The 26,042-nt window shown below is 28.9% G+C and overlaps 1 protein-coding gene across 1 annotated transcript in view; it reads right to left on the bottom strand.

Moving 5' to 3' along the window:
- The window catches only part of LOC107457234 (pre-mRNA 3' end processing protein WDR33), a gene marked incomplete in the record, with an annotated part of 63,006 nt that extends 48,620 nt beyond the window's left edge, over positions 1–14,386 (bottom strand). The window contains 2 exon segments of the mRNA XM_043053584.2: positions 11,538–11,652; positions 14,276–14,386.
- Between the last annotated feature and the right edge of the window lie 11,656 nt (positions 14,387–26,042).

Raw genomic sequence — 26,042 nt, 5'->3', positions numbered from 1 at the left:
AAACCGCCAAATCTTAAAAATTTTATTTTCTGAAATCTTCTGGTAGTGTAATAAAGAACTTTTTTTCCTGAATTTTGATTTATTCCATTGTCAGGATAAAATTTATTCCATAAATATGCTATTAAATATTATACATATATATAGTGATATTAAAATAATAACATAACACTATGCCTTCCTTAAATTCGTTGAGATGAAATGCCTTTTTTTAAAACAATCTGTTTGATCAAAGAAGTTCAGGAAAATTTTAATCTCATTTTTGTCAGCATAAATATTTTTAAATAATAATGTTTTTTCAACAAACCCTTCAACTTGTAAATAGTAACTCAGTAATATTATCTAAAAAAAATATATAAAGCATTTTTGATCTAAGAAGTTATATCAGGAAAATTTTAATCTCATTTTTGTCAGCACAAATATTTAAAAATAATAATGGTTTTTCAATAAACCCTTCAACTTGTAAATAGTAACACAGTAATATTATCTAAAAAGATATAAATAATCTATCTGAAAGATATTACCAGGTATAGCTAAACTGCCCCAGAATAAAAATCCAAAAAACGATGCAATTGCTAACAGATCCATTACGCTCGATAGTTAAACGAAAAATAAAATCAAAGCATTAAGTACAACAATGTTTTTTTTTATTCTATCGTATCTTGAAAATATATCTTACATGTGCTGTGATTCCATGAGATTATTTGCTTCTTAATACCATATGTTGAACCCTTTCCTTCGGTGAATTGCAACAAAAATTTCGATTTTCGCTATTTTATTACTGATAATTTAAAATATAATGAAAATATAAAAACAATAGAACAGATTGTAGTTCACACCATTTCTTATAGATAAACCTGCACTGTTGTTATTATGTTCTTGATTTCGTTTGATTTCTAAATTAAGAATTTAGGAGGAAAGTTTTTTTTTATTTTATTATTATTATCAGAATAATATAATTCTATTTCTCAAATTTGTTATAACAATATACTTTCAATTTTAAATATTATTTCAAACATATTTTTCGACAATGTCAACCTTCTATGAAAAGGTACCCCACCGTAGAATCGAGTTAACATGTCTTATATATTAGTGAATTAGAATTATATATTTTGTAGTGGTAGATATACATTACAGTGCTCCCCCACCAGAATTATATCTGTGATAGAATTCGATGAACGGATACCACTAGTTGATTCATTGCTGTTTTGTGAAAAACCGGGAGAGCTGTATTAAGATCACCGTACTTTTTGAGTGCTGCTCGTGAGAGCTGAATTAAGTTTACGATCGTGGTCGCTCTTGTGTTGCCTTTAGCAGTCGAGTGTATGCGTTGTGTGTTATCAAGACTGAGATGTGACAGCGTGAAGAGGACAATGTCGCAGTCACAAGTAGCAAGTCAACTGTTAAATACGTACCATCCATCGAAGTAGGCTTGTTTTACATCGTAGTGGGCGTTTCTGATAAGGTAGGCGTGTTCACATCACGTCCGGATCACCAATATGGGAATGTATTTTTCGACCATGCCAACCTTCATCTATGAAAAGGACTTGAAGAACTTGGCTTAGATTAATTTAAATTAAACTGCAGACGATTTTTTTCCAATATTTTAATGATAACATCAGTGGCGTTTGCTACCTTATAGCTCTTGTTCACAAAAATAAAAGTTCTTTGCACGTTGTTTTATATTAATTATTTTTTTTTTCGTTTCATCAAATAAATTTAATACAGTAGAGCGCCGATTATCTGAACCCTTATTATACGAACGTCCAATTATCCGAACCGTGTCCAAATTCGCTTTTTTTTTGTTGTTTAAAGTTTAGAATACTTTTTAACTTATCCACAATTTTTCTAAATTTAGAAGAATAAATAATATCCACTACATCTGAAGACTATAATTAATTTGCAACCTTTTTCAGCAGTTTTCTTATAGTAGCCAATACATACATGTATTGTTATACAGTTAAACCTACATACTCTTTTAGCCCTCTTCAACTGAAAATTATATTCCAAGAATGCACGCTTCAATTTGACAGTCTACAATGGTTAAAATGGGGAAGGAGTTTATGAATAGATATGTGCTGAAGTTCTACAATTGGAGGATGGGTACTTGTCACTTATGGTTAATGATTAGTGATTACAGTGATTGGAATCTTAAATCTTGGAATAAAATTGTGTCGAGACACTGAAAACGACCCAGAATTTCAAATTTTAAATTATGATGAAATTGTTGCAATTTTGAATGAAAATCGGAACTTCACAGACGAAGAGGAAGAAATAGATGATCAAATTCAAGATAGTGGACCTACTCATATAGAAGCATGCAAATCATTAGATATTGCAATGAATTGGCTAAAACGTCAAAATGATGTTGATCCAGTTCAGTTGATTTATCTAAAAAGAATAAGGGATATTGCTGCTCAAAAAAGAGCATCTTTATTGAAACAAAAGTCTTTTGCAATGGAAAATAAAGAAAAATATGGTAAAATCAGTAATTGATAAAAAAAATTTGTAAAAAGCTGAAATATGATAAAAAATAATTCAAAATGAAAAAAAGTTTTAAAAAAATAAATTAAAAATAATTACAAATTAAAAAAAAAAAAAAAAAAACTTTTAAACACGCCAGAGCTATTTTAGATAGTACTGCCAGTCCTAAGCCTAGAAAAAGTTTGAAGGGAAGTTAGTGCATAAATAATAATCATTTAAACTAGATTTTAAACATCTTTCCAACTATCCAAACTTTTCATTATCCGAACCACATTCGGTCCCGAGCAGTTCGGATAATCAGAACTCTACTGTATTTATAACAGGGTGCGTAGTCAAATCTTTCAACAAAAAATAAGCACCTTTTAAGTACTCTTTAAGCACTCGAAATATATTTTTAAGCACTATATACATTAGCAAAATGCGAGACTTTAGCTGATCATGATAAAATAACTAGTTTCTGACAAAGAACTCTTTTCTTGATTATATTAGCCGTTATAAAATAATCGAGAGATTTTTCGCTTCGATTTCAGAGGGTGGAAAATGAAGTTTGAAATTGAGAATTTCTTGCAAAATGCCGCAGAGTTGCACATGAGAAGGCAGTAATCTCACCGAACCCAGCTCAGTAAACGCACATAAGGAGTCGCAAGTATTTCCTCAAGCTAGTAAAATGATAGGCGTTTTCATACGCTATGGATGCCGAAATGGATTTTGAAAACATTGAATAGAACAATGTGAAAAAGCACGGTATAGCATAATACGCAGCGCAAATCGACATAGTAACGAAAAATATAGCATTTTTGAAAAGGAAAAATTAAGCACTTTTTAAAAACACCCAATGAAAAAGGCTCCTTTAAGGGGTTTTAAATAGCGATAATCGAAAATAAGCACCTTTAAGCACATTTTAAAAATGCTACGCACCATGTATAAGTATAAATAAAGATGAAGATTTTTAGTAATGAAAAAAAGAAATATATATTAAAACATAAATTTATAGCATGCAATCATTTACTACTGCTTAACTCATAAAAAAAGATAATTGTACCACTAAGTTTTAAAAGGCATGGAGGAAAATCTTAAAATTTGCTTTTTTAAAAAAAGTATTTTCTGAAAGTACTGTTTGATCGAACGGTGAATTTGTGAAGGTACCGCTAAACTGTAGAAAATTTGTCCTCAGCAGACCCTTGAAACGTCTGTGAAAATATTTCTCTAACAACTGCAAACTAACACACTACTACGTTAGAAAAGATTGAATATTGCAATTTTCGAAAAAAAATCTAACTAGAGAAAATCCATTCTACTTCCGTCACCCGAACTTAAATTAAGAAATTTCACACAACTTCTGAAGAGGAACATTGGAATGCGGGTGCATGCACAATCTCATCCTTTGGAAGAAAGAAGTAAAACACGAAGAGAGATACTACCTTGAAGGGAAGGAAGAAGAAAAATGAGAAGAAAAAAAAAATGGATCATTGACCAGCTTCCATAGTTGGACGGCTGACATGCCTACTTTATCTTCTTTTGTAATGCTAGCTATGATTACTCTTTATTTTTGTTCATGTTTAAAAGCATTGGCTTTTTTAAAAGAAAAATAAATTCTTGCATTTTCTCGGTTTTTAAGAAAAAATTGGAAATTCCCTGCATTTTACCCTGTATTTTTCTGGAGGTGTAGCAGTCCTGTTCAATTATTAAATATTGTATAAAATATCCTTATCTTTGGCGAGATAGGTTACATGTATTAAATTCTGCATTTTAGATAAATCAATCAACAAAGGTGAAAAAAAGTAGAAATTCGAAATGTTTACATTGAAAAAAAAACATCTAGGATTATAATGAAACACGTAGAACAAAAGAATCGACATAAAGCAAAAGAGAGAACAAAATTTTACGATCATATATATATATATATATACATTTCATTCAATAAAAATTCAGTTCAGTTTGTTACACATTCAGAAAGACGATCACAGAGGATACATTGAAGTTTACAGGTTTGCCAGGTCTTTAAACTCTGATACTTGAACCTAGTATGTTGATTACACCACAAACTTATTGCTTAAAATGCATGCAATGAATGAATAAAACTAAGAATTCACAAAAGATGCCAAAATTCATAACCTAACAAAGTATAACTAAATGATTCCTTGGGTAGCAAAAAGAAAGATATTACCTTCTAATCTAAAAATATTGTCTAGTTATAAACAAATTATAGTTACTCATTTAGCCAGCATTTCACAATACATTCATAGCATAGTTAGAAAAAAAAGTTTTGGTTTAAACAGGTTTTTAAAAATAAAAAAAAACAATGTCAAATAATATTTTAAGCCCTTGATTGAAATTAACTAAACCATTCCAAAGTATTTAATAGGATTTAACTATTCCATTTAAATATTATTTAATGTTTTCAATAAAGAATTAAAAAATATCTACTTTTGTTCCTTAAATATGCTGACACAATAATAAAAAAAGAATATTTCAAATATGCTTTTATATTACTTTACAACTCCACTTAACATGCAAATAAACACTCAATAATCAAATTTTTTTAAGTAATATATGTTGAAGAGTGATTCCTTGTCTGTAACATAAAAATGCTACACTTTGGTGTTATTTTTAGTTGTATTCAATTAATAATATAAGTATTAAAAATTTTATGAAATATACATTTCTTTTTTTTCTTGAAATACGGCATATATCTTTTTGGCGGCTGAAATACGGCAATTAAAAATAAAAATAATACATAATATAGTACATTTAAAAAATTAAATTAAAAATGAAAATATAATAATTTTCGTAATTTTATATTAAAATGGAAAACAAATTATATTTCCGAAGTAATATTACAAAATAATGCGAATTAATTACAAAATGGTGCAAAAACATAATTTTTGTTTTTCGGTATATTTAGTCCACCTTTGCAATACGGACAAAATGGGGCAGGTTTTTTCGAAAGAAGATAACAAAAAAAAAAGTTTAGCTAATTACCTCGTGGAACTTTTTGGAACTAAGTTTCGAAAGTCATTCAAATATTGTAAAATGTCAAATGATAAGATATAAACTATAAGTTTGTCAAGAGTATTAACTAATCCAACACATTGAAAAATTTTACTATAATTTCAGACTAATTACTCTGATAAAAATGTAACAGTAAAGTGAAATTCCTATATATATTTCTGAAATAAAAATTTAAAAGTTACATTTAAAAAAAAAAATTAACATATTTTTTATTAAATTGTACTCTTGTTGGACCAAAAAGCAAATTGTAATGTTTGGAATGATTATGAATGCTTAATTTGGGCTATATTAAAACTGCCTACACATATTTTAGTAGAAAATTTAATTTTTGACTTTTGGCCAAAGATCCCCTGGCCCACAGTGCATTGAAATGAAAACTTTATGAATTAGGAAAAACTTCTTAATACCTATCGTTAATGCGTTATTTTGTATCCAATAAGGTAAATGTCAGAAAAACCTTTTAAAATTAACAGAGAAGAAATTTTCAAAGCATGTAGAATAGGGATGCACAACCTTTTTGAGTCAAGAGCCACAGCAGGATGAAGGGCATGTATTTATGTTGATGGCAAATGTAGTAATATTTATTTAAACATTATCGTTTTTTTTATCAATAAACTTAGTAATTTATTTGCAGAAAATCAAAGGCGTTCAATTTTTAGAATTCATCTAAAAATCAAAAAACTTTTTTTTTTTAAATTTCCACTTTTATCATATCAAAAATAGATTTATCAAAATAAATAAACATTGGAGAAAAGAAATGTTTTTTTATCATATCACACAATACAAAAAATATTTTTAAAAATAAATTCTTATTAAAAAAAAAAACTGCAATGTTCACAGTATGAAAGTAGAAAAAAAAATTTGTAAATATTAAGTAATATAAATTTAAATTAAATATTTCAATTGAAGAAAATTTATAAGGTTTAAACAAAAGCCTGAAATAAAAAAAACTGTTATAGTTCAAAATAAAATTCAATACTTATCGTATTTTATTATGTCTTTTTATTGAGTATTAGATTTTATTGTATAGTGAAAGTTTTTTTTTTTTTTTTACTGAAAAAGAGCACTTAAGCAACAACAAAAAGATTGAAATCAAAATTACAAACAGTGAGCAGTTTAAAAATTCAAGATTTCTGCCACTTCGTGAATTTCTCGGGTTGCAATAGCATTGCATTAAAATTAGTGATGTAACTAGTATTTGGCCCTTTTGCCAAAAATTCAGTTGGTCAAATGATCCGCCAAATATATTCAGCAGAGTAGTTTTTTTTTTAATCTATATAGAAGAAGAATATAAAATCATATTTTGAACAACATTATAGTATTGTTTTTTTTATAAGAAAGTTTTTACAAAAATTTTGTAATTTTAAAACTCATTTTTCTGCACATGGCTTGCAAATTTACCTTCTAGAAGACAATCGGAAAAACGAAATTTGAAAAATTGAAACTAGATTACTTTATACTGAACCAAAAGTTTTTGCACATCTGCTTTTTTTAAAAAAATTTTTTATTCATACAGATTAATCGTCATTTTTTCAATACTTTTAGTTCAAAGAACTGAGAAGGATTTTTTTTTCATTTTTTCTGTTTTATTATAAAATAGCATCATGAGCGGAACGTCTCATACTACAGTAGGGAACCGATTATCCGGAACGATCGGGACCATCGCTATTCCGGATAATTGATTTTTCCGGTTTTCTGAATCTCTACAAAAAGCCATTTTTTTATTGTTAAACCCAACTAAAAAAAAAGAACATATTTGGAAATAGTCTTAAAAAGAAGAAAAAAACGATGAAGTAATACTCTAATGAGTATTTCCAAAATGATGGCAAGGTAAACAAACATCTTTAAAAAAAGAACGAAAAATCCTGAAATCTTACGAGGAAAAACGCATTTTTTTGAAAAAAAATGGCTGGAAAATTTATCGAATTTCGTTCCGGTTTTTTGATCTTCCGGTTTTCTGATTTCCGGATAACGGGTTCTGTACTGTATTAATTTAGTGTCACGTTTTCCTTGTACTGAAATATAGATAACCGGTAACATAGAAAACTATCATTTTCAGTGTTAAAGTTCTGTTTCACGAGCTAAGATAATTTGTTTTTTCTGCTTTTCTTTTAAAACGTTTCTCTTATAGGCATTTTTATTATGACACAACAGTTGTTTAATGAGCGCTACTAATAAACTTTATTTTATGGCAATTCTTTTTCTTCTAAAAATATTGCAATGTGAAAAATTTAAATTGAGATTTTCATTTAAAAAATTTAGAAAGTTTTCCGTTTTTGTATCTATTTAGCTTTTTTTATTTCCCTTTAATAAAAATAATAAAATCTCTTTTTATGGACATTTTTATTACAAAGCAGCAATTTTTAAGATAATTTCTGTTAGACTTAATTCTATTTTCTTGACTTTTTCTGGCAATGGGAAAGCTGAGAAGTTCAGCTTTAAAATTTTCTTTTGAAAATTAAGATAAATTTTTATTTTCTCTGTTTTGCTTTTGTATATATCTTTAGTTTTTATGCTAGAGCGGCATATTTAAAAGCGTTTCTGATAGGCCTTATTTTTAAGCATTGTTTCATGATTACGCTTTTCCAGAAGATATTATTCTTAACACTGAAATTTAGGTTTCAGTTTTGCTATGCTGCTAAAAAATGTTGCTATTTGGCCCCGAATATACGGTATTCAGACGATTTTCTTGCCGAATATTCGGTATTGGACCGAAACACAGTTCACTATCACATTCAACCAAATTAGATTCGTTGCCAAAAAACAAAGAAAAAATAACTGGGATTTACGATAAATCCGTATCGAAATACTATATAAAAAACTGATTATTCAAATACACGATTAAAAATTTGCGTGTCATAATAACATCGTAGTTAAATAATGTGAACGTCAAAGTCACGCAGAGAAGTACAGCAATAATTGAAAAAAATCACTTAAATTTATGCTCAATTCAGCACGATTAAAGCATGTCAAATGCGCAATTTAAAACTCCCATGTCGTAATAAAATTATCGGAATCTTTATACTATGTAGGAATGCATAGCAATAACTGCCCAAAAAATGGTTGAAAAAAAGAAATAATTTTTAAAAAAAAAGAAAGATAAAAAGTCACTTAGATTTACGAAGGAATCGGCACAAATAACATGTGCCAAAAAGTGATTATTTAAATTCGCGATCTGAAGCTCACGTGTCATAATCATTATCTTAATAAAAGTTCGGAATTTTCGAAATCACGTTGAAAAGCGGAAATAACTGCTTAAATAATCATTTAAATTTACGATAAAATCGGCTTAAAGAGAGCGTATTAACATACATTTATTATGGAATCCGTAAAAATTGAGCTCGTAAAAAGGTGATGACTCAAAAGTGCAATTAAAAAATTTTGAAATTTTTTTATATTTTTGTTTATTTCTTATTGTGTTTAAAAGCACTCGCGGGCCGCACTTAAGGGGTCATCGGGCCGCAGGTTGAGCACCCCTAATGTAGAATCTTTAAATTTAATTTTTTTAAATGAAACAAACATACTAGTATTTTAAAATCTTTCTAAACACTAAACAAAAATGTAGCTGATGTTCAATTGAAATGCCAAACGCGGATTCAGCAAAAATAAAATATAAATGTTATAATCATTTTAGCCTTAATGTATTTGTAAAGTTTAACTAAGACACATTATTCCCTTAAGGTTCGGTTTTGATTTGGATTTATAAAATCAGCCACCTTAATAATATCAACTTATCTGAGAAGGAAGGTGATTTTATGAGTCACTGCAGTTTACAGAGGGAGGCAATAAATCTTACATGGTAAAGATTACAACAACAAAAATTAGCAAAACCTGTGAATTTTGAAGATTTTATTATTTGAAAATGCAGTCTTTTGCGCTCTATGCCTTTCTGAAAATTTATCAGAATTCAATAAATACATTAAAACACTGTAAAGACAGAAATCAGATGTGGTTGGAAGTTGGCCAATTGAAGATTGTGATGAAAACAGGATTGTAAAATTTGACAGTTGAAGATGAAAACTGGATCATAATTAATATAAAACTTTTATTTAGTATATGTAGAGATACAAATTACAGTTATAATAATACTTTCTAAGTTAAATAATAAATTTTGAAAAATAATATTAACAAGGCCATGGAGACAAATCCCCCATGACCTGCTTATTCAAAAGCAATTGAATTGTTCCCAACAGACATTTAGAATCATGAGAAGAGATCCATGGTTGGTGATTTATCAAGAAATAACAGAACCAAAAATAAAGCCAACCCCATAATCAATACTAGGTTTGAAAAAACACAAGTTTAAGTAATTAAAGAAATTTTAAAAGCTAGGAAATATGTAATGCAAATTGTGGCAGCACAGACACATTATGCCATTTACTGACAATACAAGTGTCATGACACACATGATACTCTATAAATATGCTATACTAGAATGATGGTAAGAAATTAAATTTTCTTTGATCACATCCTCTAAAACAGTGTACCCCAACCTTTTTTATCACCACGGACCTGTTAACGTTTGATAATTTTACCGAGGCCCGGTGGGAGGGGGGACGTTGATTGTTTATACTTTTAATTATTTTGGTTTATTAATTTTAATTTAATTGTATTTAAACATGCCTTCAAAATAATAAATATAAAGTGATTTAACATTTTAACTTAGTAGAACGTTAAATCAATGACAACCCTGAGCTTGTTTCTTTGCAATGAGACGGCAGAAAACCCCGCTTCACACAGATAGGTTGTCGGAAATGTCAATAGGGATTTAAGTGCTGTGGTGGCAAGTGTGTAGGGTATTCTGCAAATCTCAGGGTATTCTACCTTTTGGCCCCCTTTTTTTTAAATAAATAAAATTTTTATGGAACACAGATATTTTTTATTTGGGTATAAACCTGGGAATTTTAATTCAGTTTCAATGAAATGGGCGGCCTGGTAACATTTGCTCCACGGACCGGTGGTTGGGGAACACTGCTCTAAAAAGATACCACTTGCTATAAAACTAATATTCTGAAAGCCCGGGGGAAAAATGCAATTTTTCTCAAAAACTTGCACATTTTGTGAACAAATAGTTGTAGAAACACAAGCCTTTACTTATTTTGTAAATAACACTTTCGCCTTTTATAGTTGAACAGATCAAAGGGTGGTTTTCCTTACCCCACCCGAAAAATTACATTTTTTAAGGAAAGAGAAAATTTGCATACAATTAGTAACTATTGTAAAATTGTTAATGTAAGACATTTTTCTAAGAAGGTATAGGAACATTATTATTTGACATACTTAAAGACATTTTAACAAAACTAACAAAATGTTAAAAAAAAAAATTCCAAAAAATTGCTTTTGATCGAGTATTAACAAAGAAAAACCTTGGTCTTCTTTTGGTCTATTCCTTTCACAGACAAGTTTTAACTGCAAAATGAGAAGTTAAAAACATTATCTAAAAAAAGAGTTTACAACTACTTGCTCAGATTTTATAACAAATAATATGAATCATAATTTTTTTTAACTATAATGCTTGGGAGCGGAGCATAAACACTTTATTGAGTTGAAACTTTTATAATACAATTTTTATACAAAATGGCACCTTTATAGGGAATGATTAGGGATTATATTCGAGAAAAAATTTCCTCGTGTTAATAAAAACCACCCTAAAGCTACACCACATTTAAAACTGACATCATTTAACACTACATCTACATTTTCCATTTCTAGTTTTGAAAGTGTAAAATATAAAATACAACTTCACATTACTTGGAATTGCAGATTTAATCTATTTTGTTAATTATCTAAGTGATGATAATAAAAGAGTAAAGAAAAATTTATCTCAAAGGCATTAAACTGATGAATGTCAACTAATCAAGTCAGATTCCATTCATCTAACTAACAAAAGAAGCAAAGACAAAGAAATACATACATGCATTTCTTTTAAAAAATGAGAACAAATGAAATAAATTATTATTCAAAACATAAAAATCAATGCAAAAAATGTAATTCATAAACATGAAAACGCTTAATAAAAAAGAAATTACCTGAATAATGTACGAAATAGCTGATACTTCGTATGCTTCAACTCAGAGTAAAAAGCCAAATATGATGATCACTGAGAACTTTAAAAATAAACAAAGTCTGTCCCATTTTCTTTCACCAATTAATTAGAACCTAAAATTTAAAAATAGATTTAAAACTAATGATTAAACAATGCAAATTTCAATGATTAAAATTTTTGTGGCATAATACCAACCTATTAAACACTTGTATTCACTCCCAAAAGAAATTTAAATATTTTAGCTTAACTAATTTTTTTGTAGATTTAAATATGCCAGTCAAAAATATACATTTTTTGGTTCCCCAGCACAGGCAGTGAAGTTGCGAATAAAAAACTATAAATTCAACTGGTTTTTTATTTGAATAAATTAGTTTAATTTACTTGTGATGGCGAAATGGAAAAGTACCAATTTTTTCTACATACCATGATGATTACTCCCTACTAGATCATTTTTAGAAGATTTTCACAAAGAAGTTTTAAATTGATAAGTAAGATTCTCAACCACTTGGTTTTCAATACAGTGGACTCTAATAAATTTAAAATGTAAGAGTAATTCAATTTTTCTATACGTTAGGAGCTTTGTGTTCCTATCCCTTATTTTATTCTATATCGGTAGTTGAACAGCCGACCCAATTTCGCATTTACGACTATTAATGTTCAACTCCGCAGCCTTGTCATTTTTAACCAATCCAGAAGACAAGGAAACTTCTGGATCAGTACCCCCAGAGGTATTGATTTGTTATGGAAACATGGAGGATTTTGCGACTCGACAGATTTAATGTGCATCAGACACCATTTACTACACGGGGAGTCTTTGGTGGTGGGGATCGAACACACGAACTCTTGGACATGGGCCCAGTGTCCTACCAAACCAGGCCCTTACCCCTTATTTGTATTGATTTCACAGAATAGAAGATTTGTCCCAAACCATTAAATAATCTCTCTTAGTTGCTGAGTTTTAATTAATTCAAACATGGCACCAACCGCAAATATAGAATAAGTTGATCTTTCAAAGATTTCAAAATTTTTCTACTGGCACCAATGTTTTGTTATTAATTTGAATCTTTCCGATTTTCTTGGTTAATTTGAAATAAGTGAGATTAAGAAGTAGAGGAAGACAACAGAACCAAAATAGAAAAACATAGACTAAGTGAGCACTGAAATGTTTTACAGACAACTTTATCTTTCATCCATACACTTACCTTAATTAAGAACATACAATATTCAATGAATAAAAGTTTCTTGGTATCAAATATAAATTATTGATTGATATGAGTAAGAAGAGAAACAATAAAATGTATTGTTGTACAATGAAATGAAATAAAATAAATTTACAATATATGAGAATTTGCTTAAACTTATCACTTGGAACAACCATACAGGAATCTTTTTCTGCACATTTTTATAAGCCTGTGAAGGATGCAGTCACTTTTTTTATTTATTTCTTACTGCAGAAAGTAGATATGTTATTTAGGTTAAAAAAAAAATTTCTTAATGAATATTTTTATTTTTAAATTTTTATGTTTACTGACACAAATATCGAAATAGGAGAGTATAATTTAATAAGGATTTCAGATAGGAGCCATGAAGGAAACTTCAATATCACAGGAAAACGTTTTTAATAAAATCTGAAACTCATTTAACAAACTATTTATCTTTCATCTAACAAGTTTCTTTTTTTTTTTTTTTAAATTGCGCATGCTTGGAATTAAATAGAATATTTCTTAGAAATAATACCACAAAATAAAGTTGACATAAAAAATTTAAAGAAAAAGTTTACTGAAAATAATTTTATTACTAACCTTATTAGTCGAAGATAAAACACTGAAATGAAATGAAATAAATTTACAATGTGTTTCATTTCATTTTACAACAAAATTGAGTGGAGAAACACTATTTTGAATAACAGAAAAGTATTATTCAATTCACACTCTCCCTTCATATCTAGTTCAAATTTTCCAATTGTTAATAAAATACTTTTTTATTCATCCACTCAAGTGTTCAAATACATTTTTTTAAACTTGCAATGGATGTCACTTGATGTTAATACAGTTTTTTTCACATATTAATTCATTCATTAAATAGGGGTGAATGAAAATCGAATTTAATGATTGGTTACGCGTTAGTCATTGTTCTAAATTTTACTATAAGCCATTCAGTTTTTCACATATTTAACGATAACATCAGCGATAATTTCTCACTTAAAGCTCTATTCGAACAAAAAAAAAAATAGTTTATTGCACACACTTAAATATTTAATTATTTTATATTTACTGTGTCAGATAAATTCAATGAAGAACATTACGTGGCAGCATGTGTTGGTCCACGTCACCAAATTTATACTTTTATCGTTATCAGATACCACATGCCTTTTTTTTCTCCTTCAATTTATAGTATTAGTTTATACATATATTTATATATTTCGTTCAAATTTTCACTCGTAAATGAAATACTTTTTATTCATTCACACAAGTTCAAATGCATTTTTTAAAATTTGTAGTAGATATCACTTGATGTTAATACAGTTTTTTCAAATATTAATTCATTCATTAAATACAATTAATTAATTTTAGTTTTATACCAGAGAAAAAATTATAATTATTTAATAAAAAGTAACTAAAATAAAATGTGCTAAATGTGAAAGTGCTAAGTAGGAATTGACTTTAAAAAAATTTTTTTATTAATTGCTCAACATTAACTAAAAACATGAGAAAAAGTGACACAAGAAAACTATACCAGAAGAACAATGTTGGCAGAACATACAAATAAACATCCATCATGAAACACTTGTTGCATAGCATTTGGATTCCGCTACATTTCTATATGCTGTGTATTGTTTACCTGAAAATAAAAGAATAAATTGATAGCAATAAGGTGGAAAGGAACTGTAGTTAAAAGTAAATACACTGAGAATGTCATTCTAAAATAATGTTAAATTTTGATATATTTGATAAAAAATTGAAATCAAGCAAACTAATCAAGAATAATATTTATTTTTCAATATTTTCATTCAAGCACCACATTGAGGTTGAAAACAAATTAAACTTCAACATTTAAAAAAAAAATTATAATTTGGGAAATTTTATTACAATGTCTTAAACTTATCAATTGAAAACTTCAGTTTCAAGAATTAGAAATGCCAAGAGCAATGGCAAAATTTTTCGTAGGATATTTCTATTGGCACTTCAGAAAGGATCAAAATATTTATATAAATTATTTTCCTTTAATGTAAAATTCAATTATTTCCCTAAAAGTAACTATCATTACTATGGTAAATCAAAAATCTTTATATAGAAATCTATTAGATATTCACAAACTATTATAATAATTAAGTGGACAGTTCTAGATAACTTGCGAGAGATTTTTTTTTTTTTTTAATTTTATTTTGTTTGTAGCAACGATTTTATCTCTATTTTTCTCTTAAAACTTAAGGTTGTATTATATGTATATTATTATAAGTTGAAATTCAAATTATTAAATTGCAAACTTAAAATTTTTCCCTTGTGTGTAAATGAGAAAAAAAAAAAGAATTAGAACAACTTTAAAAATAAGTAAATTGCAAATTAACATTCAATTGTTGATTCAAAAGAGGCATAACTTTAAGATATATCATTATCATGGATATCACTACAATAATGACTATTATATAAGGCATAATAACAATTTTAGAAATTTTAAAATCTTTCGCATTGTTGGATAAAGTAATTTCCTTTTCTATAATATGGTATTAAGGTTTAATTGCCTGATTTAATGAAAAACATGATTACAAATATACTGAAAATTACCATGCTAAACTAATTTTAAAAAATTATCGTAAAATACTATGATTAGGGCAAACAAAATTCATTAGCATTTTTTTCTCTCCTGATTATCAGCCATAAATATAAACAAAATACAAAAATGTCATTATCTGATAACAAACCTAAGATGCAATGCTTTAGTTGGTAAATCAACTTAAATTAATAAAAACAGTTTCTATTCAGATACTTTCTCCAACACCTAAATAGGTCCCTTCTCATTATGCATTCTCAAAAAACTCCAGTTCAGATCCCTTTTTACAACACTTGACTCAACCCACTCAAAGGCTTTTGTGACACATTGGAATTCTGATGTCCCAAGCTACAATTTCACCTCGGCCCTAGTTAGGTTCAAAATCGGCTCGATATGGGTCATATAAGAACATGCACTGAAGAACCAATGTTGGGATACCTAAATTTTTTAATATGGGTCCCAGAATGGCCTACATTTGGATATAAAATATTGGGTGAATCTGACAATTCTATAGAGGACCGATATCGGAAAAATAAAGGACCTACAAACCCTTACTGAGTGAATATGGGCCCAATGAGGGCCCCAAGTTACTTTGCTGCTAGGGATTTAACATACAGGAGGCCACTTTTCTCCATTTTAATAAGGTGAGTGTGGTCAGATCAATTAGAATTTTCAAGTTTTCTAACACATAATTTGAAGCATTCATTAAATGCCAAAAATATTTTTATTGATGAAACAAAGACCTGTATGATTAGAGATGTAGTGATGAGGATGCATGGAGAAAGTGCATACTCCAATGGATTTCTAATAAAATCTCATTTTTAGTCAATTTTGTAGGGTTTCTTTATTTATTGTAATTTTTCTATTGGAAATTTTTTTTTTATTTCGGTACATTTTTTGTTAGTTTAAAGCAGGTTAAAAAGAAAAAATTCTGTGTGCGGTATCAATTCTTGCTGCTGCTTCTATAGGCATAGTTCATACGAAATACCAAAGCTGCTGGTCAAGAACCCACAGTTTCAATCATCCTTTTCATTTAAGATGGGGAGAAGAAGAAAAAACATTAACTTTCAAAGCGGTCAACTTACTATAAAAAAATTACGTAAAGCATGTAATTTAAACAAAAAATACGCGTTATTTTCAACAAAAAAAAGTATACAAAAATTTTTAACAAGAAAAATTTTCCTCAACAACACTGACCGTGATAAATCATAAAGTCTAAATTATTACAAATTTGGTAAGAGTTCCCAGCGTAATACAAGCAGATTTTAATAATTTCAATACATTAATGGCCATAATTAGTTTACAAGAATAGTTCATTTATTAATCCTTTTCAGAGCACATTACTTTTTGGAAATAGTCTAGCAAATACGCTATCAATTAAGCTTTCATATTATTTAACAATATGAAAGCTGGCATTTGTATTTATATGAGATATTTAAACAAATTTTAAGACTTCCATATATTTGCTTATGGCCAGTTATGATTTAGAATAAGCTGTAGTGTAACACTGTCGAAAAAGGAGCACAAACTTGTATCTACAAAAGGGTTTCTACCAATACAATCCCACTAGTATACAAGACATGTTAACTCGATTCTATGTTGGGGTAGCTCTTCAGAGATGAAGGTTAACATCTACCCTCCCCGCAAGGGCAATCGAAACCAGTGCATGCACTCGTACTTTCTCATCATTCCAACAATTTTTTCATGAACAACTACAATTAACATAGAATAACATGTACATTAGGTAGATGATCGACAATACTAATGCCATAGAAGTCAAATTGGCTACACAATAACTGAGGTTAATTTCCATCGAACTTTAGCCAGTGATTAAAATTTCAAATAAAACATTCATTTAATGTTTCATTTAAGGAACATTTTTTGCAACAATAAAATAAGCTGTTCATGAAAATTTATAAAATGACAAGCATATCAAATTAAATTTAATTTTCAAACAAATGCACTTTGCAGACACAGGATGTAAATATTATACCTAAGGTAAATGAAAATATCATTCATCTTCAATGAATAACCATTCCTTCCATTTGGCTGATACTTTCTTAACAGTATGCGGACAGTAATTTGCATCAAGAAATTCCCTTTTGTAACAAAATAATGGAGTAAGAAATTGACAAATACTTATTTGGTAGACAGGGGAAAAAAATTCCAAACTATCACTTCTTTAAAACATTTGACAAACAGTTGATTTCTTATTTATTGTGATATTATTTTATGATTTAAATTACAGTATAATTGCAAGTGAAATGAAACAAACTTTTTAAATTAATTCAAAGAAGTTAGATGCTCCCCTTTATGTATTAATGGTTATACCTTTGTAAGGGTATACGAATTCAAATATCTTGGCACTTTTGTTAATGATCAAAACATACTTAGAGCAGAAATCAACAATAGAGTCAAAATGGCTAATAAGTGTTTCTTTGATCTGAGGAGACAACTAAGATCGAATCTTCTCAGGGGGAAAACAAGGTTTTAACTCTAAAAGACTCATTCTTCCTGGAAATGGAAGTACGAGTGTTTTATAGAGTTTTAACTTTGGTCCTTTATGGAAGCAAAACTTGGACCCTAAATTCAGACATACAGTCGTCACTGGATATCTTCGAAAGAAAGATCCTCAGAGCCATCTTTGGCACAATTCAAGAAAAGGGATACTGACGAACCTGATATAACTTCGAACTCTACAAGCAGCCCCAAATTACACAAATAATCCGCAGCAATAGGCTGAGATGGCTGTGCCATCTATGGAGAAGCTCTGAAAATAGCATCATCTTTAAGAGCCCCAAGAGTTCTGAATAAAGATAAACTGTACAAAAAAAGTTTTGACCTAATCTCAATTAATGAGGTTCGCTTCATTATGTATTAACATGAATTTATATTATTTAAATATTCAAGCAAACAATAATCTGTACAAAAATTTGATTTCAATAGGTTTTTTCGGAAACTTCCTCAATTTTAGGGAATTTTCTAAAATGTACAAAAACCGGGAGAATTTTAAATAAACCAGTACACCAGAAGAAACTGGCAAGTCTACTGGTCAACTAGTAGTCTACTGGAAAATCCAGTGAAGTTGGCAGCTATGTTTTCAGTCACTTACTTTGCTTTATCATCTGCTACTAAACCTTTTGATTCTCTAGCTAATTAAATACATTTTAAATTTAAAAACTGGTGTTTTCCCAGCAAAATGTCTCAAAAAGGAGAAATTATTCACTTAAAAGAGAGAAATATCATAAAAAATGGTGCGGAATATCATCAAATATATGAAATATTTAATGCTTAAAAAATACAGGTTTGCTAAAAAAATATATTTGCCATACGATCGCCAAAGAGCAACCTTGTTCAGGATTGCTCACAACCTTCTCCCGAAAATAGCGAAATAGTATCGTTGCATACCACCTGATGAAGGCGAAGCCAGGTGCCAACTTCTGTTGAACGAGCTATACATTGATAATTAAAAAATTTTTTATCAATGGATGGGATTAAATCAATGTTTTACGTAAAAGATTTATTAAAGAGGTTTAAAAAGCTGGCAATGTTGAAAGAAATTAGTTATAAATGTTATTTCTTAACAAAACAATGCACTAAGGGATTAATTTAACATAGGATTTACCAGAACATTTAAAATTGCTAAAAAATAAACTACTTTAAATGACAGAATGAATTCATAAAACAGGGACCTTTCAATTTCATTTTCTGCTGTAGAAACAGGTAAAAGTCTACTGGTGCAAGGTTGGGAGAATAAGGACAGTGCTCCAGAGTGGTTTAGTAAGGTACTTTCTCACAATCAGAGCTTGACGTGGTGGAGCATTGTATGTAAAAGAAATCAATCGCTTGTTGCCCATTTTTATGTCATTTTCATCTGTTTGCATCGCTTAGTCATTTAAGGATCTCCAGGAAGAGTCCTTTACAGACAGTTTGTGATTCCGGAATAAATTCGTAATGAATTACCCCTTTGTAATCAAAAACATCATTTTCGTTCAATCGAAATTTTTTCTCCTTAGGGGATTTTTTAACTTTCCATTCACTTGAATGATGTGTTGTCTGAGGGTCATAAAGAAAGCACCGTGTCATGATTTTCAACAAGAAGTTGTCATCTTCATCAGCCATGCCAATCAAATCCTTGCACAGGTTCACTCTTCTTTCTGTCAAGCTAACATTTTTGGAACCATGCACAAGCAAACACGATGCCTATTAAAATAATCATGAAGAATGCCGTGAACACTTTCATGTGAAATTATGGCATCAATGGTTATTCGTCTGACCGCACTCGTGAATTCTCAAACGAGCACAGCATTTTCATCTGCAGTGGAAAGTGTTTAGTGAAAATATAATGTGTTCCTATAATATTTAAATGCCAGGAGTATTAACTCAAGCCAGAGAGTCATCTTTGATGTTTGTGCGACCTTCATGAAAACGCTCATGCAACTCGTATACAGCCTTTTTTTTTCATGACATCGTTTCCATATGCTTTCTTCATCATCTCAAGCGTGTCAGTGATTTTTCTAGCAAAATGCAGAATTTGTTGTTTGCACGCTGTTATAAAGATGAAATTTCAAAGTCCGACACATTAAAACATTGCTTTTTCATAAAGAGCCGCAGCCAACGCCGAGAGTACCAGAAATTAATTCCAGATGGATGTGCATTTTTCTTATTAGCATTGCCAACCTTCCAAGAAATGAACACCTGCGTGAATGTAGGCGACCATTCTGGGAATTCCCAGAAGCAGAAAAAGCCTAAAACTGTGACGTACGTCACAGAACAACGAAGTCCTGCAGAACAATTTGTATCTTGAATAAGAGACAGTGTCTTCCTGCGAGCCCCCCTCCCACCTGCCTTCGGTAGTCTTGCAGAACAATCTCCAACAATAATCACATACATTCTTCTGTAGACCAGAATGACCTGAAGGTTTAAAAGCTTCCCCTCATAATCTTGCAGAACATTTTCTCCCACCTTATTCATCACGTCCACTTTCCTCCCTAGAAATGAATAGATAAGGATAGGACACTTTCTCATTGGCTTTTGTAACTACAGAAGCGCCCGAACAGGTCATCTACGCAATGTATCACAACTTGAAACACCTTCTAATACAAACTTCAGCAAAATGTCTGCACGTGAGCGTGATAGAGTTGCTTGCTTTGACTGCAATGAGCATATTATTTTGAAAAATTTAAAAATTCATTACAACAGACCAGCGAATGTTTGTGTTTGCAAATGGTGCACCATCTGGGCATGTGCCCCTTCGAAAGAATGTTAAGGCAGCCCTTATTTAAATGTTAGGAACTTCATATCATAGAAATCTTTTTAATAATTCATCATCATCATCGTCATTAACAAAATTTTGTTCTTCAAAAGTGATTGAAAAAGTAACAAATCAAGAATGTTTTCATACTTTGGTCAGGCAAGCAAACAAAAATAACTCTTAGTAATGACTTATTATTTTTTTTATTTAATAATAGTCGACAAAATTTTGAATTTTAAGGTATATAATTTTTAAGGTTATTTTGAAGAATGAATTTCACTTGGAAAAATGGAAAATTTGAGCAAAATAGGTTGAATAGTTCCTGAGAAATCAAGTATTAAATATAAGACATTTTTATTACTTGATTTCTCAGGAACTGTTCAACCAATTAAGCAAAAAATTTGTATTTTGCCATGTAAAATTAAATTTTTTTAAAATGATGTAAAAAATTGTTTACCTTACAATTCAGTATTTTTTCGACTTTTATTTTAAAAAAATAAATATTTACTAAAAATTAATTTTTTTATGGAATTATCTCTGGACAAAGGAATTCCATTATTGTGTGCAGCAAATTTTAAATCTGGTTAAAATGCCATCAAGATATGGCGAAATACGCAAAAAGTAAAATTAGCATTAAGGGGTTCTAACGTTAGATCACTCTTCTGGCCAAACAATGGGAACCACATTTCCCTACCCCATATTTTGGGAATCAAAGATCCATCATAAAGAAGGTACGTTTATTCAGTAAAAGTGTGCTTTTTTGTCTGCTTTCACATTGAAGCCAAACCCAAATGAGTGGTTTAAATACTATATATTACGTTTTATTAACCAGAATCATGTTCCCAGAAATGTACATGGTACAGTACGGTAATTTTTTTTATTTAAATTATCCTTATAAGAATTTTGCTTCATTTTAATCTTCAAACATACAGTTGAGATTTAACAAATCTTACAAAACCTAATGCAATCCTAATTGTCCCAAAATATATTTTTAATAAAAGATAACTTAGTCTAGGCTTGTAATCAGTGATATGATCGCTTTTCCCACAGTGCCCAAAACATTAAAAAGTTATGAAAAATTTCATTCATTTTTAACCATTATCTGGAAGATTATGAGAAAAATCAGATTCTTCACCATGAATTTTATTTATTTACTAACAGTGTAATTCTTTGATAAAAAATTTCCTTAAAATCTAAAAGAAAAGCATTTTTTTTTCTTATGTGCCACTTCTTAATATTTTTATGCATTTAGTTTAATCTGGTCATCCAAGTCCTGTGCTAAGTTATTAAAAGTTATTTGAGAATCAGATAAAATAGTTTCGTACTGGCTCTAAAAGAACATGCTAAAAGTAAAAATAATCAGTAATGGAAGAAGGATATTTCCTATGAAATGGAACTGAATAATTATAAGAGTATTAAACATAAGTTTTCTAGAAAATTGTCCCCAGTGGCGGCTCGAAACCCACCCACCTTCAGATTAATGAATACCAACTCTTCTGGGAAGTAAAGGCAACCTGTGCGCAGTGCTGACCACATTGCCACATTCCATTCGTGACGTTGGTCACAAAATTGTGGAGCCTTCTTCTCAATGACCTCCTTAGCCTACTTCGGGCTATTTACTTTTTTATCCCATTAAATGAAACCTTAAAATTACACTTTGAACAAATTCAAGTATAAATTTAGAGTTCCAAACAGGCTGGATGTTTTTAATACTATAAAACAAAAATAAGTTAAAACAACAATTAAAACTTTTGACAGTTATAGAAATTAAAACAGTTTCATCAAAAATGTAAATAGAATAAATTACACAATGTTAATAGTTGTAATTAAAAAATATTATATTGCGCAGAAAATAAACTATATAATTCGTAACCACAATTATAAACTAATGTTGAAATCCTTAAGTAAGTCAAAATAATTTTTTAAAAAATCTTTAAATATTTTTTAAGTTTTCACTTCTATGAAAGTGATAAACCAGGGGTCTGTCTAGGTTTTTCTCAGAGGTATCTATTTTGAGAAAATTTAGACATAATTTGTGAAAATTAAAAATTATATTAAAAAATCAACACAAAAATATGGATTTATCATTTCTTATGGGATACAATAATAAAATTTTAAGAAGTATTTTGCAAAACTACCGATTTTTCTTTTAAGTTGAATTTGTGAAGGTACGGCTAAACGGTAGTAAATTTGGCCTGGGCAGACCTGTGTAAACATTTATTAAATTATTGATAAACTATCTGACATTATGGTTTTTATTCAAAAATAGTTAATTTGATAGTTTTTTTTTTAGATGTAATAGCTTCTAAAAAAATTCTGAAGTTATGAAAAATCATTGAGGGAATATGTGCCTCCAGTGCCCTCTCAGGGGTCTGTCTAGATTTTTTTTTGAAAAGGTACCTATTTTGCGAAAATTTAATTGTAATTTATGAAAATTTAAAATTTTATTTAAACATCAACACAAAAATATTGCATAGTAAGAAAATATTTTCATAAATTGTCACTTCAAATAAAAATCATTTATGACAGGTAAATGTCTGTATATTTTTCCCTATATAAAAAAGATAATTTTGCTATTGTAAAATTGGAGGCTTAAAATTGCATCCAGCTTTAAAATTCCATAAAAATCATTGTCCATAGTTAAATTTCAACCTGAATTTAATAAAAACATGCATTTAACAGTACTAGCACAAAAAGTTATTTTCATTACAAGAACATTTTCGACTAGGTCGTACAAAAAAAAGTTTTAAAAAATGTTTCATAAAAATAAAGATCTGTTAGAATAATTTACAATAGTGTTCAAGATAATGCTTGAATTTTGACTTTCTGTAAAGTTTACAAAGGGAGACCCTAGTTGTTTCATTTTAAAAAACTCAGCTAAAAAAAAGAGCTCACTTTGATATGGCGTGAGCGACGGGTTAGGTTTACCATATTGCAGTATCTGACCAAACGTGTGCCACCTTTTCGAAAAAGACATCTGGCAAAAAAGCTTCGTTTTTCCCTAGATTGCAACAAGAGCGGGGTTTGCATGAAAACTTGCTTTATTCAAAGTATTTTGTGTACTACCATTTTTCCTAAAGTTAAATTTGTGAAGATACAGCTAAATGGTAGTAAATATACCCTCGGTAGACCCCTGCCTCTCGACACTACGCCAGTGATTCTATGCCATCTGGAATATTTGGGAACTGCATCAAAAATACACTATGGTACAAGAATATAAAAGTAGCAATTCAATACAAAACTTCCAGAGAATCATTATGGCGATAGTGAAGCAAGTTGCAGTTGAATATATTGTTTTCTACAACGCATTAGGTATATAAAGTCAGAGGTCAGGTTACAATTTTATTCAAATCTAGCAGATTTCTTACAAAAACACAACATTAATCTGCAGCGAAATTTTATTCTGGATGAGTACTGTTTTAAATTTTAAAGAACCCACCAAATATTCCTAAGCAAAGCAGAAGAATGAAACAAATTGACAAAGTCTCACTGTCAAGAACGGTAATACAATAATGTTTATTGATTTATTAATTATGCATTTATTTGCCGATGCTATGAGAAGCAATTTTGGCGATTGATGGAACGCCATTTGGAAGTTTTTCATTTAAACATAAATTTGGGTGGATGACTAAGAAATTCTTTTTTAGAGAATTGGAAAATAAAATTTAAACTGTCAGCACTCTTTCTCATTTTCACTAATTTTTCATTGAATAGTAAAAATTAGAAGAAAAAAAATTTTCAATATGTGTTATTTTTATTATAAGTTAATTTCGTCACGATTAGAATTATTATTATTTTTTTTAAGAATTTGAAAATTATCAGCAAGACATTTGGACATTTTATATGATTCTACATTATAAGAGTCTTACCATTACTCAGGCTTGGCAGATTTAAACCAGGCAACAAAAAGCATGGTCTGTTTTATTTTTTATTTGATTATTTATTTAAACCAGGCTAAAAAAAGAATGGCAAAAATAAAAAAAAGTTGGCCTCTATTAAAACAAAATACTATTCAGAATTTAAGATCATAAAATATGCATAATGCTGTTAATTAAAATGGTGTAATTAAAAACAAAATAGAACAGCACTTAATCTTAGTTTTAAAGAAAATTTATGATAGAAAGAAAATTTAACACAATTCCTTATTCTGGTGTAATTTAAAGTACAGCTCGGATGTTTCAATAAGTGACCGCAATATGTTTGAGTGATTTTGGGGTGGTTTTAAAGTAAATACAGAGATCTCTAAAAATACTAATTTCTCAGCTAGTTAAGTAATAAATGTGCCAAAATAAAAGTAAAGAATTAGCTTTAATTTCAAAAAAATTTTAAAAACTAATTTAGGTAGAGAAATATTCTTATACAAAAGTTAATCTCTACAACAAAAATTTAAACAAGGACAAATATCTTATTAGTTTATTTTTGATGTTATAAATTGTAATAAAATATGCAACTCTTTCAGAGCTTATTAAAAATAATTTTAAATATTTTTTTTTCAAAATCTGTTTTAATTTTTTTCAAACTAAGACAGATTATATTATCTAGAGGAATATAGAAGTTGAAGGTTAGACTAGCAAAACTAATAAAAAAAAAATCTTCATATAACTTCTTAATTAATTAATGATTTAAAAAAATTATATATTTTCTTTATGTCTTAGATACTTAGTATATTAAATACTGTGGAAACTTTCAACTTATATTTTTCTATTCTCGTAATGTGTGATGTATTTTTTAAGATTAAGTTTTAGTATCTTGAAAAGCTGAATACTGAATTACAATTTTTTTGCAGCATTTGATATTTGTAAACAAAAATCAAAATTATTCACTACATTTCTGAAAATAAAGTTTTACTTAAAGAAATTAAAAGTCAAACTTTTCGGGAACATAAAGAAATGAAAATGAATGTTTAAATAATAGTGCCCTTACAATTTGTAGTTGGAAATTATTGTTTTGGTCACATTAGCTCCTTAAAATATTTTTGCACTTAGTTATAATGATAGACATCATAATGCAATAAATTTAAACTTTTTTTTCTTATCGAACTGTAATCAATAGGTTTAATTTCAGTACATGTATGTTAATTGTGAATAACAATATAGAAAATAAAATTTAATAAAAAAAGCTAATAAAGGGCGGTTTGTTTGTTTTTAAGTCAATTCCACTTTTTAATAAAAACCAGCTAATCTGGCCTTTCTTGCAACCCTGCCATCACTGATCATAGAACAAAGTCATTTCACTCTTTATACTACATTCATCAGTATGTTATTAACTTTTGCTTTGATACTTTATTATTTAATCATTATAGTAGTAATTTTAAATAATTTTCTTTCATTAAAACTTTTGTATTTTGTAAGTTTGGTTTAGGCTATTTTTTGGGGTTAATTTTTTTCATTGAAAAGTATTATTATACAGATTGTGAAGTTTTTGGTGTGTCATATCAAAAACTCAACCCTGATTATTTACAGCTAACAGGAATTCATT

This window comes from Parasteatoda tepidariorum, chromosome 3, assembly GCF_043381705.1.
Source record: "Parasteatoda tepidariorum isolate YZ-2023 chromosome 3, CAS_Ptep_4.0, whole genome shotgun sequence".
Classification (NCBI taxonomy): Eukaryota; Metazoa; Arthropoda; class Arachnida; order Araneae; family Theridiidae; genus Parasteatoda; species Parasteatoda tepidariorum.
The sequence above is the reverse complement of the archived record's forward strand: the minus strand, read 5'-3'. Positions and strand labels throughout refer to the sequence as shown.